This window comes from Giraffa tippelskirchi, chromosome 1, assembly GCF_054371585.1.
Source record: "Giraffa tippelskirchi isolate mGirTip1 chromosome 1, T2T-mGirTip1v1.2.pri, whole genome shotgun sequence".
NCBI lineage: Eukaryota > Metazoa > Chordata > Mammalia > Artiodactyla > Giraffidae > Giraffa > Giraffa tippelskirchi.
Genome location: NC_137275.1, coordinates 66,547,237 through 66,566,168, shown reverse-complemented (window position 1 = coordinate 66,566,168; position 18,932 = coordinate 66,547,237). Strand labels below are relative to the sequence as shown.

The 18,932-nt window shown below is 45.9% G+C and overlaps 1 protein-coding gene across 1 annotated transcript in view; it reads right to left on the bottom strand.

Moving 5' to 3' along the window:
• LGI2 (leucine rich repeat LGI family member 2) overlaps positions 1-8,272 on the bottom strand; it is an 81,343-nt gene extending 73,071 nt beyond the window's left edge. The window contains exon 1 of the mRNA XM_081543228.1: positions 8,004-8,272. The gene's annotated coding sequence lies outside the window, so the exon portion shown is untranslated. The remainder of the gene's footprint in view (positions 1-8,003) is intronic.
• Between the last annotated feature and the right edge of the window lie 10,660 nt (positions 8,273-18,932).

Sequence of the window (18,932 nt, the reverse complement as noted above, 5' to 3'; positions counted from 1 at the left end):
GTCAGAGACAAAGGGTTTATTACTCACAGCATAGCCTGCAGCAGAGCATAATGGATATGACCATTGGTTCCCACCTCTCCCAAGTCCTACAGGGATGACATGGAGGGACCCACATGGAAGCTACACATGCAGCGGATTTGCATCACAGCCAAAGAGCGTTGCACTTAGGGAACTCATTGTTTTTGTGGTGAGCAGTAAGCAAACCTGCTCTTTGTTTGACGGAGGATAAGACTGCTCACTGCAAATAAGACCCTGAGAAATGGCCCAGGTCAAGAGCGATCAGGGTCTTGCATCATTGGCCTACACAACAGTGATGAGCAGTGCCCAACATGAGCTGCCTCTTCCAATACCCATTGCTTTATTTTTGTCTCAGCATCTAGCTTCCTGATATTTCCTGTTAGTTTGTTCACACCTATCTCTTGGTGCAGTGGCAGCTCTAGGATGGCAGGGTCTTATTTGTCGGTCATTTATTGCTACTTCCCGAACAACAGTGATAACACCTGACCTGACTGATCCAGGTACTCAGTGAATGCTCCCCGAATGAATCATAGGACTGACCTCAACTTCCAACACAGGCCACAGATTCTTCACTCTGTTCAAACAAAATTCTTAGCTGCCCCCCAAACATACCTGGCCTCATTACTTCTGCTTAAGAGAAATTACCTCCCCTTTCCTACTACACAGTCTCACCCACCCCCAAAGCCTGGCTCAGTCCCCCTCTTTCAATATCCTACCACCTTAAGTCTTCTCTTTTATCCCAATTCCAGGAGACCAGGGTTCAATCCCTGTGTCAGGAGGATCCCCTGGAGAAGGGAATGGCTACCTACTCTTATATTCTTGGCTAGAGAATTCCATGGACAGAGGAGTCTGGTGGTCTATAGTCCATGGGGTCGCAAAGAGTTGGGCAAGACTGAGTGACTAACACTTTATCCCAAAAGCCCTCCTCTCCAGCCTCATGTATTATTATTGCAATCATCATTCTCTCTTCTCTGTCATTATTATTTAGTTGTTAAGGCTTAAGAGTCTTGTGTACAGAGCTCCCTGGTGGTCCAGTGGTTGACTCCATGCTTCCAATGCAGGGGGCATGGGTTCCATCCCTGGTCAGGGAACTAAGATCCCACATGCTGCATGGTGAGGCCAAAGAAGAAAAAAGAGTCTTCTTAAATGTAAATACCCCTTGGTGGGAAGAAGGAAGAGAGATGAGACCACAGAGGTAGTAAAGGGTAGCAGTAACAAGCTCCAGATATCTGTGTTGCTACTTACTACCTGTATGACCTTAAACAAGTGGTTTAACCCCTCTGTACCTTAGTTTTACCATCTGCAAAATGGAAATAATGACCATACTTACCTCTGAAGGTTATTCTGAGGATTAAATTAACTGCTTTATGGAGAACATGTAGAAGAAGGCTTTGGGGTTATTTGTGGCATGCCTACTACCTACCTGGCTGGATGCTTTACATGTATTCTGGGGAGGCCCCTTGGGAAATGCCCCACCCCATTCGAATGCTAGTCCCTTGAAAGAGCAGAGGCTTAAACTTCCAGTTCTCCTGCATCCTCTGCAGTTCTTACTCTGCCCCAGAGCACAGGATTGCTGAGGGAAGGGATGAATAGCATGCTCCCAAGTAAAGTCAAACCTTTCACAGAAATGGGGGGCATGTTCACCAAATGCATACCCAAAACTAGAAAGGACTGTCTCATGACTTTGATTATGGTTAAAAAGAAGTACCTTGTTGAGCCAAATAGGGAGCAGTTACCCCACACTTCAGGTCTGGTAATAGAAGCAAGAGGTACAGTGGGTACTCTTACAGTTGGATTTTTCTGGGCTGAGAAAGGCAAGTATATCTAACCAGGTCTAGACTGGCCTGAATTGATCTTTCTTCTTTAGTACTATTTTACTAAATAACAAGAAAGTAAATGTTCACAGAACTTCACAAGCATCTGAACTTATATCATCCCCCTTAACCTTTACAATGCTAGGAGGCAGGTATTTCCGCCAGCCCCATCATCTTCCCACTTTGGAGAGGAGGAAACTGAGGCATGGTTGTTCTTATTGTTGTTGATGTTCAGTTGCTAAATCATGTCTAACTCTGCAACCTCATGGACTGCAGCAGGCTAGGTTCCTCTGTCCTCCGCTATCTCCCGGAGTTTGCTCAAATTCTTCTCCATTGAGTCAGTGATGCTATCTATGCATCTCATTCTTTACGGCCTCTTTGTCCTTTTGCCTTCAATATTTCCCAGCACCAGGGTCTTTTCTAATGAGTCAGCTCTTCACCTTAGGTGGCCAAAGTACTGGAGCTTCAGCATCAGTCTTTTCAATGAATTTCACAGCTGATTTCCTTCAGAATTGACTGGTTTGATCTCTTTGCAGTCCAAAGGACTCTCAGGAATCTTCTCCAGCACCGTAATTCAAAAGCATCAGTTCTTCAGCACTTAGCCTTCTTTATGGTCCAGCTCTCACATCCATACACGACTACTGGAAAAACCATAGCTTTGACTATACAGACCTTTGTCAGGAAAGTGATATCTCTGTTTTTTAATACGTTGTCTAGGTTCGTCATAACTTTCCTTCCAAGGAGCAAGCGTCTTTTAATTTCATGGCTTCTGTCATTGTCCTCAGTGATTTTGGAGCCTAAGAAAATAAAATCTGTCACTGGCTCCATTTTTCCCCCTTCTATTTGCCGTGAAGTGATGGGACTAGATGCTCTGATCTTTATTTTTTGAATGTTGAGTTTCAAGCCATCTTTTTCACCCACCTGGTTTACTGTCATTAAGAAGCTCTTTAGGTCCTCTTCACTTTCTGCCATTAAAGTGGTATCATCTGCATATCTGAAGTTGTTGATATTTTTCCCAGCAATCTTGATTCCAGTTTGTGACTTATTCAGCTTGGCATTTCCCATGATGTATTCTGCACAGAAGTTAAATAAGCAGGTGGAAATATACAGCCTTGACATACTCCTTTCCCAATTTTGAACCAGTCAGTTGTTCCATATCTGGTTCTGTTTGCTTCTTGACCTGCATACAGGTTTCTCAGGAGACAGGTAAGGTGGTCTGGTAATTCCCATCTCTTTAAGAAATTTCACTTTGTTGTGATCCACACAAAGGTTTTAGCGTAGTCTTTCAATGAAGCAGAAGTAGATGTTTCCTGGAGTTCTCTTGCTTTCTCCATGATCCAACAAAAGTTGGCAGTTTAATCTCTGGTTCCTCTGCCTTTTCTAAACCCAGCTTGTACATATGGAAGTTCTCAGTTCACATATTGTTAAAGCCTAGCCTGAAGGATTTTGAGCATAACCTTGTTAGTATGTGTAATGAGTGCAACTGTATAGTAGTTTAAACATTCTTTGGCATTGTTCTTCTTTGGAAACTTACCTTTTCAAGTCTTGTGGCCATTGCTGAGTTTTCCAAATTTGCTGACATACTGAGTGCAGCACTTTAACAGCATCATCTTTTTGGGTTTTAAATAGTTCAGCTAGAATTCCATCACCTTCACTAGCTTTGTTCATAGTAAGACCCACTTATCTAAGGCCCACTTGACTTCACACTCCAGGATGTCCGGCTCTTAATTGAGTAACTAAATCATCATGGTTATTCAGGTCAACAAGACCTTTTTGTATAGTTCTGTGTATTCTTACCACCTCTTCTTAATCTTTTCTGCTTCTATTGGGTCCTTACCATTTCTTTCCTTTATTGTGCCTATCCTTGAATGAAGTATTCCCTCAGTTCAGTTGAGTCGCTCAGTGTGTCAGACTCTTTGCAACCCCATGGACTCCAGCACGCCAGGCCTCTCTGTCCATCACCAACACCTGGAGTTTACTCAAACTCATGTCTATTGAGTTGGTGATACCATCCAACAGTCTCATCCTCTGTCGTCCCCTTCTCCTCCCACCTTCAATCTTTCCCAGCATCAGAGTCTTTTCTAATGAGTCAGTTCTTCACATCAGGTGGCCAAAGTATTGGAGTTTCAGCTTCAGCATCAGTCCTTCCAATGAATATTCAGGACTGATTTCCTTTAAGATGGATTGGTTGGATCTCCTTGCAGTCCAAGGGACTCTCAAGAGTCTTCTCCAACACCATAGTTCAAAAGCATCAATTCTTCGGCACTCAGCTTTCTTTATAGTCCAACTCTCACATCCATACATGACTACGGGAAAAACCCTAGCCTTGACTAGATGGACCTTTGTTGGCAAAGTAATGTCTCTGCTTTTTAATATGCTGTCTAGGTTGGTCATAACTTTTCTTCCAAGGAGCAAGAGTCTTTTAATTTCATGGCTGCAGTCATCATCTGCAATGATTTTGGAGCCCCCCAAAATAAAATCTATGTTTCCATTGTTTCCCCATCTATTTGCCATAAAGTGATGGGACCAGATGCCATGATCTTAGTTTTCTGAATGTTGAGTTTTAAGCCAACTTTTTCACTCTCCCCTTTCACTTTCATCAAGAGGCTCTTTAGTTCTTCTTCGCTTTCTGCTGTAAGTGTGGTGTTATCTGCATATCTGACGTTATTGATAGTTCTCCCAGCAATCTTGATTCCAGCTTGTGCTTCATCCAGCCTGGAATTTAACATGATCATAGGGATTTGATTTAGGTCATACCTGAATAGCCTAGTGGTTTTCCATACATTCTTCAATTCAAGCCTGAATTTTGCAATAAGAATTTATGATCTGAGCCACAATCTGTTCCAGGTCTTGTGTTTTCTGACTGTATAGAACTTCTCCAATTATGGCTGCAAAGAACATAACCAGTCTGATTTTGGTATTGGCCATTTGGTGATGTCCATGCAGAGAGTCCTCTCTTGGGTTGTTGGAAAAGGGTATTTGCTGTGATCAGCATGGTTTCTTGACAAAACTCTGTTAGCCTTTGCCCGGCTTCATTTTGTATTTCAAGGCCAAACTTACCTGTTATTCCAGTTATCTCTTTACTCCCTACTTTTGCATTCCAATCCTCTATGATGAAAAGGACTTTTTTTATATTAGTTCTAGAAGCTGTTGTAGGTTTTCATAGAACTAGTCACCTTCAGCTTCTTCAGCATCATTGGTTGAGGCATAGAGTTGGATTACTGTGCTGTTGAATGGTTTGCCTTGGAAATGAACAGAGACCCTGTACTGTGTTTCAGAATCCACTGCATTTCAGACTCTTGTTGACAAGAGGGTTACTCCATTTCTTCTAAGGGATTCTTGCCCATGGTAGTAGATACAATGGTCGTCTGAATTAAATTCGCCCATTCCCATCCATTTTAGTTCACTGATTCCTAAGATGTCGATGTTCACTCTTGCCACCTCCTGCTTGACCATGTCCAGTTTATCTTGATTCTTGGATCTAAGATTCCAGATTCTTATGCAATATTGTTCTTTATAGCACCGGGCTTTACTTTTACCACCAAGACAGTTCCACATCTGAGCGTCGTTCCCGCTTTGACACAGCTGCTTCATTCTTTCTGGAGCTATTAGTAAAAATTGCCCTCTGCTCTTTCCCAGTAGAATATTGAACAACTTTGGACCTGGGGGCGCTCATCTTCCAGTTTCATATCGTTTTGCCTTTTCATCTGCTTCCTTGCATGACAAAAGGAACTTTGTAGATATGATTAAGTTAAGAATCTTCCTATGAGGTTATCCTGAATTTTCTGGCTGGGTCCAATCACAAGCACCCTTAAAAGAGGAAGTTTGAGTCACAGATGGGAAGATGCTGCTGGCTTTGAAGGTGACAGGCAGCCTCTTAGAAATGGAAAAGGCAAAGAGTTCGATTCTACCATGGAGTCTCCAGAAGGAACAACGTTCTGCCAACACTGTGACTTTAGCCTGGAGAGACTCATTTAGGACATAGATAGATCTCCAAAACTGTAACATAATAAATCTGTGTTATTTTAAGCCACTCAGTTTGTGGTAATTTGTTACAGCAGCAACAGAAAACTGATATAGCTCCCAGCTCACATCCACCATGATGTTTTCAAGAGGTGTGTTATTTTTAAGTGAATCCATGCTTGATAGAGATGGAACAGAAGCCACGGATGATCCAGAAAGGTTCTCCAACTTCCCTGCCCTGTCAACTTCCAGAAAGCCACCCCAGGAAGTCAGCAGAGGTAGGATGGTATGGTGGTTAGCAACATACCTTCTGGAGCTGGTGGTCTCTGAGACTATAAACAGACTGTTAAGCCTTCTGTGCCTGTTTCCTCATCTGTGGATGGGAATGAAAATAATATGGAGCCCCAAAGCCAGGAGAATTCATAAATGCTCGGAACGGTGCTTGGCACATGGCTGTCGACTAGCGCTGGTAAAGAATTTTTAGTCTTTTCAGAAGCTTGTTACCATTTAAACACGGTGGAAGGGATGGTGAAAGGGGAAGGAGGAAGGGAGAAGTGGGAGTCACCTACGAGCCCTTCCTTTGTGCCAGGCACTGTCTTGGGAACTCCTGGCACATTATCTCATCTATTTCTGCTGACAGCCAAGAGGTAGGGCTCGAGGACATGTGCCCAAAGTCACATCATGGAAAAGAGGCAGAATTCGAAGGCAAATCTGTTACATTCCAAAGCTCTGTTCAGGACCACCTCTTCCACCTCTGCAAGAGCTGACAGAAATTGAAGGGAAACTGGCAAGTCAGTTTATTTTCTGAACCTCAGTTTTCTCATCTATATAATGGAGATGAAGTAAAGGATAATGAAGCCTTCTGGGACTTCTAGAAGAATCCCAAGAGATAATATGCATGAACTTCCTTTGCAAACGAAAATGCATCATTCAGATGAAAGGCAGAGGTGGGTAGTGGAGTTGACAAACTGTGGACAGAGAAGCTGGGATGGGGTACTAAGACCAACCCTCGGCACTCCACCGAAGCAGCATGTGTGTGGGAGGGTGGCTCTGGGCTGGGCACCATGCAAGGCGCTGGACACAGACTGGCCCTGTGATACCAGTTTCATCTTTCTTAGAGAAGAAGTGGAGGCTTCAAGGGAAGTGTGTGAGCATTTCTAATTCATTTTCAGCTAATTAAAATGCCGAGTGGAAGATGTTCGGCCCAGAGAGTATCAGCTGACAGATTTTCCGGCAAGGAGTAGCCAAGCCCCTGGAGTCAGTGAGCAACCTCACCTAAGAGCAGATGCTCTGCAGTAGAAGAGAGGTCTCTGCACCCCATGTGCCCACATAGGGTGACCAGTTCTGCTGGTTTGCCCAGGACTCAGCAGTTTCCTGGGTCACAGGACTTTCAGAGCTAAAACCGAGAAAGCCCTAGACAGAGCAGGACAAGTTGGTTATCTTATTCCCAGAACTCTGCACTTTCTTCACCAAAGCTTCACTAAGAACTCTTTCCAACTTGCCCTGGATTAGCACAGATTTCAAGCTCTCAGTTTGGATTTCTTGCCTAAAACAGAGATTGGCAATGTTTCCAACTCATAGCAAATATTGTCCATTTACTGAGGACTTTACATTAGGCAAAGCGTTTTCACATATCTCAACATGTTCAGTCTTTAGAACAATCTCAAGGTCAAGGAAAATAAAAGATAGTTGCATTAGGAATGCATTAGGTTGGAGGAGACAGAAAGTATAACTTGAGTGGCTTAAGCAAATAGGTTGTGCTTTCTCCCACAAAACAAGAAGCCCAGAGGTAGGTAGCTGCTGGGTTTGACTGAGTACCTCAGTGATGTAAAGGTGGTTGCTTACAATTCTCCTTTTCTTCCCTCATGATTGTAAGATGGCTGCCACAACTCCGGATGTCTAGTTGCATTTTAGGCAGGAAGAAGAACGGTGAAGAAACAATACCAGCAGAATTCTACATGTTTTTTCAGCCAGAACAGTATCACATGGCCACTCCCAGCTTCATGGTCATCATGTATCTAGCTTTCTAACCTCTATAGCAGAGGAAAAAGAGGCGTGAAAGGCTTAGGAATGATTTGAATGAGTCTCCTACAGTATCTACCACTATAGGAAGAGAAGACTGTTTACTAAAGCCTAGAAGAGGCTAAAATGACTTAGGGTATCATGGAACCCAGTGGTCTCAACACTTTGTTTGTACATTCAAATTACCTGAAGATCTTTCAAAATAATGATGCATAAGCCCTACCCCAGACCACTTAAATCAGAATCTCTGGGAATACACCTTGGCGTTGTTATCTTTAAAAGCCCCCTAGTTGATTAAAATGTGTAGTCCATCTTCTAGACTGTTCTGTCCTTTACAGTAGCTGCTAGTCCTTTGTGGCTATTGTCACTGAAACTGAAATTAATTAAAATTAAATAAAAATTAAAGTTTAGCTTCTTAGTCATACTGTCTGGCTACCATTGGACACCACAGATATAGAACTTGCCATTGTCATAGATGGTGCTGTGATTGGATGTCTCTGTTCAAGGAACCTGAGGATGAGTGAGGCTGTTAGGAATCTCAAGGCCCCTTAAATCTGGAGTGGCTAAATGAAGCAAGCCAGATAGGCCTGACCTGGAGGCAGTACAGGGGAGTGTCAAGGTCACTAACCATGGGGCCATATAGCTTAAATTTCTGTCCCCAATCTCCCACTTACTGGGTGGGTGACCTTGGACAAGTACTTATCCTCTCTCCATTTGTAAAATGGGAATAATAACAGGGTACAGGATGACAGAGAATGAGATGGTTGGATGGCAGCCCCAACTCAATGGATATGAGTCTGAGCAAGCTCCAGGAGTTGGTGAAGGACAGGGAAAGCCTGCCTTGCTGCAGTCCATGGGTCGCAAAGAGTTGGACATAACTGAGCGACTAAACAGCAGCAAACAGGGTACCATCTTCTGGGACTGCAGTGAGAACTCTTGAGTTGATTCATGTACTGTGCTTAGAATGGTGCCTTGGCATATGCCACCTGCCATACATGTCAGTTGTCAGTGTGACCCAGGAGGGCTGATGGGGGCCAAAGCCCCCAGTGGGGTCCTCACGGGACACATCTGCCATGCTGCCCCGCAGCCCTACTCAGGACTGCAGGGAGGCTGCCTGACTAGGACCCTCATTCCGGCATTTCTGTGCCACCTGGAACTCTGAGCCTGATCTCCTGGCACTCAGCCTACTGTCCCACCCATGGTCTCTGGCATGGACAGTGAGTGAGAAAATGAATGAATGAATGGACAAAAACTGAGCACATCCCTATGCTCATTTGCTGAGTGTAAGCAGGCCCTTTGACTTATAACTTGGTCCTGGATGCAGTGGCTGCAGAAGGTCTAGAGACAGGAGGGCAGGCTGTGTGGTCGCAACAGGTCACAGGGCCTCCTGAGTATGTGGGACAAGATCTATAGGACCAGAGGTTTGACTAATACAGAGTAAAGCCTCTGAAAGGCGCACAATCTCTGAAACGCAGGGTTTTCCCTCCTTGGGAAAGATTACAGCTTCCTAACCACTGCAGCTGTACCCTGGTCTTCCTGGGTTTCTGATCTCCCCGAGGTGAAATGGGAGTCTTTTCTCAGCCCAGACTTACCTGCCACCCAGCCTTCCCCATCTCCTCCATCTCTCCAGGCTGTGTTAACTGTGTCTAGGAATGGGATCCTGAAAGGAAGATGTCATTTACTGCACCAGAAATGAACAAAATGCTCCCTTGTTGCCAAATGTGGGTTTTCAGAGAGTAGGGGGTGAAGCCCTCCAAACAGTTCCACCTCCCAGGGAAGGAAGGACATTTTCCAGACGCAGCAACCTTGAGCCTGAGCACATCTGCTCCTAGCTTGCGCATCCCACAGCCTGGCAGACACGCCGCGATGGGTCCCAGTCATTAACTGGCTGTCAGGTTCTTCAGATGATGGAGCTAAAAATAGCGTGCTATAGATAGAACCTTCTCCCACGCAGGCAGGCACAGGCTGCAAATGGAAGTGGGAAGAAGGGGCTGAGCCGCTCTCTCCCCTTAAGGGAGGTTCATGCTGATCTCCAGTCCCACGCCGCGCTCGTGGGGCAAGGTCCTGCTTCCTTGGGCAGCATCCCTCCCTCACGACCCGCAGATGTGCCCAAATGTTCCAAAAGTGCCCTGGTGGGCAGCGGGGGTGGGGAGGGGGAGAGTGGGGCAGGGGCAGGTGGGGGGGCGGGGGAGAGAAGGCACCAGGCAGGGTTCATTTGTATGCCGCACCCTGGATAACAGTGATAAGGCCCCAACCCTCCAAGGAGACGGCGCAGAGGAAACCAGCGCTGCTCCGCTCTGAAGGCGAGCTATTTATAGAATCCAAATATCAGCATTTTCCACCCATTTACACAAAGCAATTTCAGCCTTTTCAGATGAGAAAAGTGCAGCCCGGGCCGTCATTCATTCCGGTGCTGGAATCACATTTGGGGCCAGGAAGCCCTGGTTTTATAGGAAACCTCGAGGCAGGCTCCGATTAAAGATCAATGACAACATAAAATGTAGGCTGTCATATTTTCACTGCGAACATGTCCTGGCAATAAAAAATGTTGTTTTAGTACATAAACTCGGGGAGATGCATAGCTGGCTGCATGTTTATCCCCCCCGGCCTCACCCTGAGTGCTTGGAGCAAAGGACTGAGAGAGAGACACACACACACAGTCATATCGTGCGAGTCCACAGCTGAGCCTGCCAGCTGCCCACCAAGACTCGGACACACTTTCACCTTCAAGCCAAGGCAGCGTGCTGGTTATTTCTCTGCTGAGATGCTCTTTGCTGCTTCTCTCAGAAAAGTATAAAATGTGTTTCTTAATAATGATGAGGCTGGTGTTGAGCAGGCTGGCTAGCAGTGCAAATCCTAGGGACAGATGGACTTGGGGTCAAGTTCGGGTTCTGCCACGTCCTAGCTATGTGATTTGGGAAGTTACCTAACACTGCTAAAACTGTTCCTCATCTGTTAAACGGCGGTGTGGTCCTCTCTCTCTCATTGGATAAAGGTCTTTGTACTTTCAGACCCATGCTGTCCAAATCTATCTGGCGTTTCTGACACCATCCACTGATTTGGCCAAACCAGTGGCAGAGGGGAGCCACCATAGAGTTGTCTTTTTTCCAGGTGCCATCTCCTTGTTCTTTGCTTCCTTGCCAGCTCACCTTTCTCCTTACTGTCCAGACCAGTGGTTCTCAAACTTCAAGGTATCATCAAAATCGTCAGCACAGGGAGTACCCTGGTAGTCCAATGGTTGGGATTTGGTGCTTTCACTGCTGCGGCCCCTGGTTCAATCCCTGGTTGGGAAACTAAGATCCTACAAACTGTGAGGTGTGGCCAAAAAAAAAAAAATCATCAGGACAGCTCACTAAACCCCAGAGAGCTGAGCGCCACCCACCTCCAGTTTCTAATTCAGTAGAACTGTGATAGGGCCAAGAATTTACATTCCTAAATTCCAAGATGATGTCAAATGATGTTGATCTGATCTGGGGACCACAGTTTGAGGACCAATATTCTAGAGAAACCAGTATGGAGGGTGAGGAACTAGGAAGTTGTGCTCTTATTCATCAGGTCTTATAGAGTCTCCGTGTATAACATATTTAGGGTTTGCTGAGCTGGCACCTTTGAAACGCAACAATAAAGATATAATTACAAATTGAGATGAGTGCTACGTAGGAAAACACAGCATATCTTGAGAGAGTACGGTTCCAATCAAGGACAGCTCTGAGGACATGACAACGGATGCTGAGGATGAGGGTGCATAGAATGAGCCAGATGAGGAGGGAGCAAAGAGTCTTGCAGCAAGGGGCCCCAGAGATGCCTTGAAGCCACACTGTCAACAGAGAGAAGTGAGAGCAAATGAGAGACTATAGTAAGCATGAATTTCCTACCCAAAGAAACCAACCACCAGCTATGGTCTCACTGAGCCTCCTTCTCCTCTTTCTTCTTCTTCTCCTTCCCCTCCTCCTCTTTCCCCTCATTGCTCTCTTCCCCTCTCCGCACCTCCTCCCTCCTCCTCCCCTTCCTCCTTCTATCCTCCTGTTTCTCTCTCTCTTTTTAAAAATTTCCTCAACAGACTTTCCCCTACATTTCATAGACCCAGACTGGGACAATGGTGTGCCCCTAGCTGCAAGGGAAGTTGGTAAATGTAGTATCTAGCAAAGAAGGATATGACTGTGCAACAAGCTGAAGCCAGTCATCCTTCCCTGCTTAGGGTTCCACCTAGTACCTGAAAAACATCAAGGTTCTGTTTTCAGTGGGGCATGGAGAAGGAGTGTACAAGTGGGGAATGCTGCTGAGAAGACAGTCCTCCATCCAGCCCTTTGCCTTGACAGCTTTCTTCACTCCCTGGCAAAGCCACTGGCATGAACCTCAGCTCCCTTCCAAGTCTCCTCATCCAGGGATTGCTGCACCTCTGGAAACAGGGGACAGGAGGACAGAGAATCAGCCTCCCAGTGTAAGCATGCAGATGGCTGGACAAGCCATTGGCCATGCCCTCCAGCTCCCTGGCCTCCCCATTGTCCTGGCTTCCAAGCTCCTGGTGGAGGGCTCTCTTTCCAGCAAATAAGAGCCATATCTCTCCCTACAGGCTAGATCTGTTCACATGTGCCCTGAGCCATATGGCCAGAATCCCCCTCAAAAGAGAAGCTCAGGCCTTAAATATTGCAGGGTCCTGCCATCCCCTTTTTCCTGCTACTGCTCATTCACTGACCTGCCTATATTAAAGAGGAAAATAAAGGATTTTAGGAAAGCATTTTCCCCTCAACAGTGCTTTGAGCTGCGGGACAACTCTCTTACAAGAGAGCTCAGCCCAGGAAGTCAGGAGCCTGCCTCAGCCTTGCTTGGCTGGCTTGCCTGCCTCTCCACCATTGGCTCAAGGCCAGGTTGTATGCGTGTGTGTGTGTGTGTGTGTGTGTGTGTGTGTGCATGCGTGCGCACAGACTAAGGGGTGGGATCCCTGGGGCCATGCCCTGTCCTGAGGTCAACCTCTCTTAAGTCATGACCACCCAATACAACAGGTCTGAACTCCAAGTTTCCTAGCACACTCATGACTATCGGGATATTTCTAGAGCTACCCCCTCCACCAGCAGCCAGCAGGGAACAGAAAAGCAAAGATCTGGGTATGTGAACTTTTCATTTTCCCTCTGCTGCCATTTTCCTCCATGACCCCTTTGGGTTAGAAAGTGGGAAAGGGATCCCCCCTCCCTTATGTTCTATCTCCTCCTTCTCAACTCTAGCTAAGCTTCGCGATCCATGCTGGTCACTGCTTGGTTCCCAGGGCCAGCACAGTGCCTGGCACACAGTGGGCGCTCACCAAGTGTGCTCTGGGTGAGTGAATGCCTTTGCTCCCTTCCCTGACTTTCTCTCTTCCCTGACTCTGATCCTGGGGTGCCTGGCCTATCACCCCTACCCCGAGCTCTCCCTGGCAAATCTGACTTACCCTTCAGATCCCAGCACACCCTCATGCTTTCCAGGAAGGCCGCCATCCCCTCCAGCTGTCAGAGCAACCTGGGAAGTTCCTTCTTTTTTCCTCAGGCCTCTCCCTCATCTCCTGGCCCTCTGCTTACGAAGGATTTTGTTCACCTCTATGTTAGATCAAGTTGCCTATGCATTCCATGGGCTTCCCTGGTGGCTCAGCAGTAAAGATTCTGCCTGCAATGCAGGAGCCGCAGGAGACATGATTTTGATCCCTGGGTCCAGAAGTTCTCCTGGAGAAGCAAATGGCAACCCACTCTAGTATTCTTGCCTGGAGAATCTATGGACAGAGGAGCCTGGCAGGCAAAAAGTCGGACACGATTGAAGCAACTTAGCATGCACACCTATGCATCCCACTCTCATTCTAGGAGTTCCTTAGGCATTGATGAGAATGGGAGACATTTCATTTTGCTTTATATTTTTCCCCCACCTCTTACCCCCCATCTTCAGGAGCCAGCACCATGCTTAGCACATGATAGGTGCTTAATGAATATTTTTTGAATTAATAATAATTATTATATTGTCTATATGTATATATACATTATATACTGTATATAGTGATAAATATTTTATCTATAACACATGTATATTGTATGTTATATAGATATATATGTTATATACATATCATATATACTAGTTATAGTGAGTGTTCCCCTACTCCATGCACTTGCCTATTAACTCATTCCAGCTCCCAGGTTCCCTGAGGATTACCCAAGGCCATGCCATTAGTATCAGAAAGAGCTGGATCTCTAGTGTTGGAGACTGACTGATTTTAGTGCATGCTAAGAAAAGAGGGTTGGCCATTTGAGCTTAGTAAATCCAAAAAGGCTCCTTGAAGTGGGAGTAGATTCCCTGGTTATCTAAATGATAGGAAGAATGTTTCTTGGTGAGAATGGACAGAGAAATACAAGGAAGAGTAGGAGGTCCATGGGCAAAACCATCTACCCCTTTCCTGTTCCTCACTCACTGAGCCTTAAGTCAGCAAACTTGAAACTGCTTTATTTGGTTCCAGGGAAAGACGGTTCCACCGAACATTATCCTGATATGCTGACTGTACGGGCATCATCCTGCTGGAAAAGGCACCCCCGTCTCAGCATATCAGTCCTTTAGTAAGAGTTCACAGTTATCAAAGTGCATTACTTTTGTGTAGGTGCTCGGTGAATTGCAGAAACACCATTCACTGTAGCTAAAGTGCTCTTTCTCTAGCTGCATAATTCCCCATGCTGCCAGTCGGCGTGAAGTGTGTGTGCTGGGTCTCTCACTGCCATCTGGCAGCCTCTTTGAAATTGCAGCTCCCTCTGCACCTCCCACTCTGCCCTCCATCAGCCCTGGGGTCCCAAGCCAAGACTGTCGGTAAAGCAAGATCAGGACAATGGACGCCTCCACGAGGACAGAGGTGATGTAGCTGCATCAATTGCTTTCTGACGCTTCCATAGCTCTTCCCGGCTTTACCTCTGTGGCCGGCCAGTTGAGAGCTGCAGGAGTCAACAAGCAGAAATTGAATTTTCCACAGTGTGTACATTTGGGAGGCTCATTCCTCACTTCTATACGCAGCTGTCTGAGAAGCTTCCAGCAGCTGCCACTGTTCCCCATGCTAGGCCCTGGGCAACTCCCCTGGGGGGAGCTGACTTGGCCCAGGAAGGGAAACTTGGCTCTGGGGACAGACAGGGGTCTCAGAGTGTGCTCTTCACTGAGGCTACCGGGGAGGGTGTCTAGAGGCTCTTCCCTGAGTTTCCTGAGAAAGCCCAGAGAATTGCCCATTTTGTTGACAATTTGACTACACAGAGGTTCCCAAGGGTATCATGGTGAGTGTGGTTGTAGGAAAGGCACGTCAGGGTCCACACTCGCCTGACATCAAGGTGCACACTGACCAGTTCTCTAAATCCCTCAGATGGAGGGAGCCTGCAAGCATCAGGAAGGACGAGAGATTCCCTTTGTCTGCTTAACATCAGAACAATGGGCCTTACTTTCGTGTGAGGGGACACAGGGGAGGTTAGGATGCCAGACAGACCGGTTATGTGCTTTTCTAAAATCCTAAATCCCATTCCTCTGTTCCACTCTAACACCTTTGACACGTGTAACATACCCTGAGTGATGGCTTCCAAGTTTTGGTGTGTAAAGGAATTTCCTGATGGTCATGTCAAGACCTGTCTGATCTCGGGTGGTTCCAAGTTGCTCTGAGATGAACCCAGAAAACTGCATTTTGAACAAGTACTATGCAGAGCTCTCTTGTAGGTGGGTCTCAGCTGTCATGTAAGAGATGTTGCATATGCAGCCCCTTCCTCCTGCACTGACTCTGTACTTGAAGGTTATGGCAGGGATACCAATTATGCGATGTTTTATGCTTCTTTCTTTCCACTCCTTAGACAGCATGTCTGCTCCTGGGACACATCCAGTGCATGGAATGACCCCCCCCCCCACTTTCCATGTGTTCTCCTTCCTACAGCATGGCTTGCTTCTCTCCAAAAGCAGGTGCCTCCCTCACCAGATCACACGCTAGGTCTCCACCTGGGCAGTGGTAGAAAGATGCTCTATTCCCCTTCATGTATGAGGGTGCCTAGCATGGTGATGAGCTTGTTAAATATTCTTGAGCAACTGCATTACCTATGTATCAGTACCTACCTTGCTTCAGCCCCTTTTGATGTTCAGTCACTAAGATGTGTCCAACTCTTTGTGACCCCATGGACTGCAGCATGCCAGGCTTCCCTGTCCTTCACTATCTCCCAGAGTTTGCTCAAACTCATGTCCATTGAGTCGGTGTGCCATCCAACCATCTCATTCTCTGTCTCTCCTTCTCCTCTTGCTCTCAATCTTTCCCAGCATCAGGGTCTTTTCCAGTGAGTCAGCTCTTGGCATCAGGTAGCCAAAGTATTGGAGCTTCAACTTCAGCATCAGTCCTTCCAATGAATATTCAGGGTTGATTTCCTCTAGGATTGATTGGCTTTGATCTCCTTGCTGTCCAAAGCACTCTCAAGAGTCTTCTCCAACACCACAGTTTGAAAGTATCAACTCTTTGGCACTCAGCCTTCTTTATGGTCCAACTGTCACATCCAAACATGACTACTGAAAAAAATCATAGCTTTGACTATATGGACCTTTGTTGACAAAGTGATGTGTCTCCTTTTTATGCCGTTTAGGTTTGCCAACAAAGGTCTATAAGGTCAAAGCTATGGTTTTTCGAGTTCTCATGATTGGATGTGAGAGTTGGACCATAAAGAAGGCTGAGTGTTGAAGAATTGATGCTTTTGAACTATGGTGTTGGAGAATACTCTTGAGAGTCCCTTGGACTGCAAGGCAATCCAACCAGTCCATCCTAAAGGAAATCAGTCCTGAATATTCACTGGAAGGACCAATGTTGAAGCTGAAGCTCCAATACTTTGGCCACTTGATGCAAAGAGCCAACTCATTGGAAAAGACCCTGATGCTGGGAAAGATTGAAGGCAGGAGGAGAAGGGGACAACAGAGGATGAGATGGTTGGATGGCATCATCTACTCAATGGATATGAGTTTGAGCAAGCTCCAGAAGAAGATGAAGGAGAGGGAAAGCTGGCATGATACAGTCCATGGGTTCACAAAGAGTCGGACATGACTGAGCAACTGAACAACAACTAGATTTTCATGGCTTTTCTTCCAAAGAGAAAGTGTCTTGCTATTTCATTGCTGCAGTCACCATCCACAGTGATTTTGGAGCCCAAGAAAATAAAATCTGTCACTGCTTCTACTTTTTCCCCATCTATTTACCATGAAGTGATGGGACCAAATGCCATCATCTTAGTTTTTTGAATGTTGGGTTTTAAGCCAGCTTTTTTACTCTCCTCTATCACCCTCATCAAGAGGCTCTTTAGTTTGTATTTGCTTTAGCTGCTGATGAGAAGAAAGAATATGAACAATGATTTTTAACCCAAATTAGTAAAATGTGCTAAAAGTATATAGCATCAAACCTATTAGATCAGCAAAGTCTGAAAAAAGGAAAACCTCCAGCTTTGCAGAGGTGAGGAGAAGCCCTGACAGTATCTGTAGGATTGTAAATTGGTAGGACCATTCTAGAAGGCAATCTGGCCCTATGTGACTAACATCAAAATCTCTATTCCCTTTATCCTAAAATTCAAGTTCTAGGAACTTTTCCTAAGGAGACAATAGAGGACACAAAACAGTTCATTCAGGTTAGTCCCCAGACATCTTGAGAACCCACCATACAAAGGATGTGGAGCTAGGCCCGGGGCAGAGTGTAAACTCAACAGTAGAGGGATGTCAGAGTATGCATAGGTCCAAAGAGAGTCACCTCAGCAAGGTTTACCAAAGCAAGAGGACAACAGCAACACAAAGGCCATCCAGGAATGGCTACGGGTACATTTTGCTTCAGTCACGTAACAGAATTCTAAGCAGCCCTTTAAAATGTTGCTGTGTGTCTGTGGTCACTGGGGGAAGCTCTCGGTGACATCATGAAGTGAAGAAAAGCAAATTGGGAAACAGAAAGTCTCCTTGTGTTGAGTGACACATAAATGTCTACCCAAGTATATATGTGGAAAAAAGTGTCAAAACCTTCACTGTCAAATGTCAGAGTGTTCAAAGGATTTGTTCCTGGTCAATGGAGTATTTTGCCTTTTTCTTTCTACATTTCTGTATCTACATGTTCTACAAGAGCATGTACAGAGAATGCAAATATTATCTTTGTAAACAGAATGACTGAATGAATAAACAAATGAAAAAGCAAAATTGTGTCAAAGTTCAACAAGGAACTAACTTCCAGGGAAAAGGAAAGCGCCTCCACAGGAGGCCCGGCACCCCATCACACTTCCCCCACGAGGCTCTGGAGGTAGGGACGGGGGCCAGCATGGGGTAGGTGACCAGTGACCAGTCTGTGTGGCTGCTGCCCTCCTGCTGGGTCCTGACATGAAACACTCTCCCCCAAAAAGCCTCATGTATCTCCTCTAATCTGACAACTGTTGGACTCCGTGACCTTCCCGGGCCTCTACCAGCTCAGAAGCTGAAGCTGCCGTCAGACCACAAGTGAAATCAATCCAGGCCCAACATTGGGCTGGGAGCTGGCTGGCTCTGGCCCTGGCCCTGGGTCGTTGTTTCTTATCTGCCGAGGCTCTGTTGAACTGGCTAACTGACACGGCACAGCTGAGGCTGTTAAATCTTCCCCAGCAACGCATGTGCTGTCAGGATTATTCACAGTAGCTTGTGTCCCCTGCCCAAGACCTCTTTTCCCCAAAGATACCCTTCCAAGCTTGACTCATGGCTAATAAACTCATACCCAAATTGATCTCACAGCTGTGTTTCACAGGCCATGCCAGCCCCCTGATTGGAGCCAAGCTATTTGGACCTGCAATAAATAGGGGTGATTTTTCATCGGGGGCTTATCATTGGTTTCAGAAACTATTCTTATTCAGCAAAGGCTTTTTTTTTCAATTTTTTTTAACATAACTTTTTCAGAGCAATTTTAGGTTTACAACAAAATTGAGAGGAAGGTAAAGAGAGTCCCGACATACTCCTTGGCCCCTCGTACGCATAGCCTCCCCATGAGCAACATCATTTATCAGAATGGTCCACTTTTTACCAAGGATAAGCCTACATTGACATTATAATCACCCAAAGTCCATAGTTTACTTAAGGGTTCACTCTCGATGTTGTACATTCTATGGGTTTGGG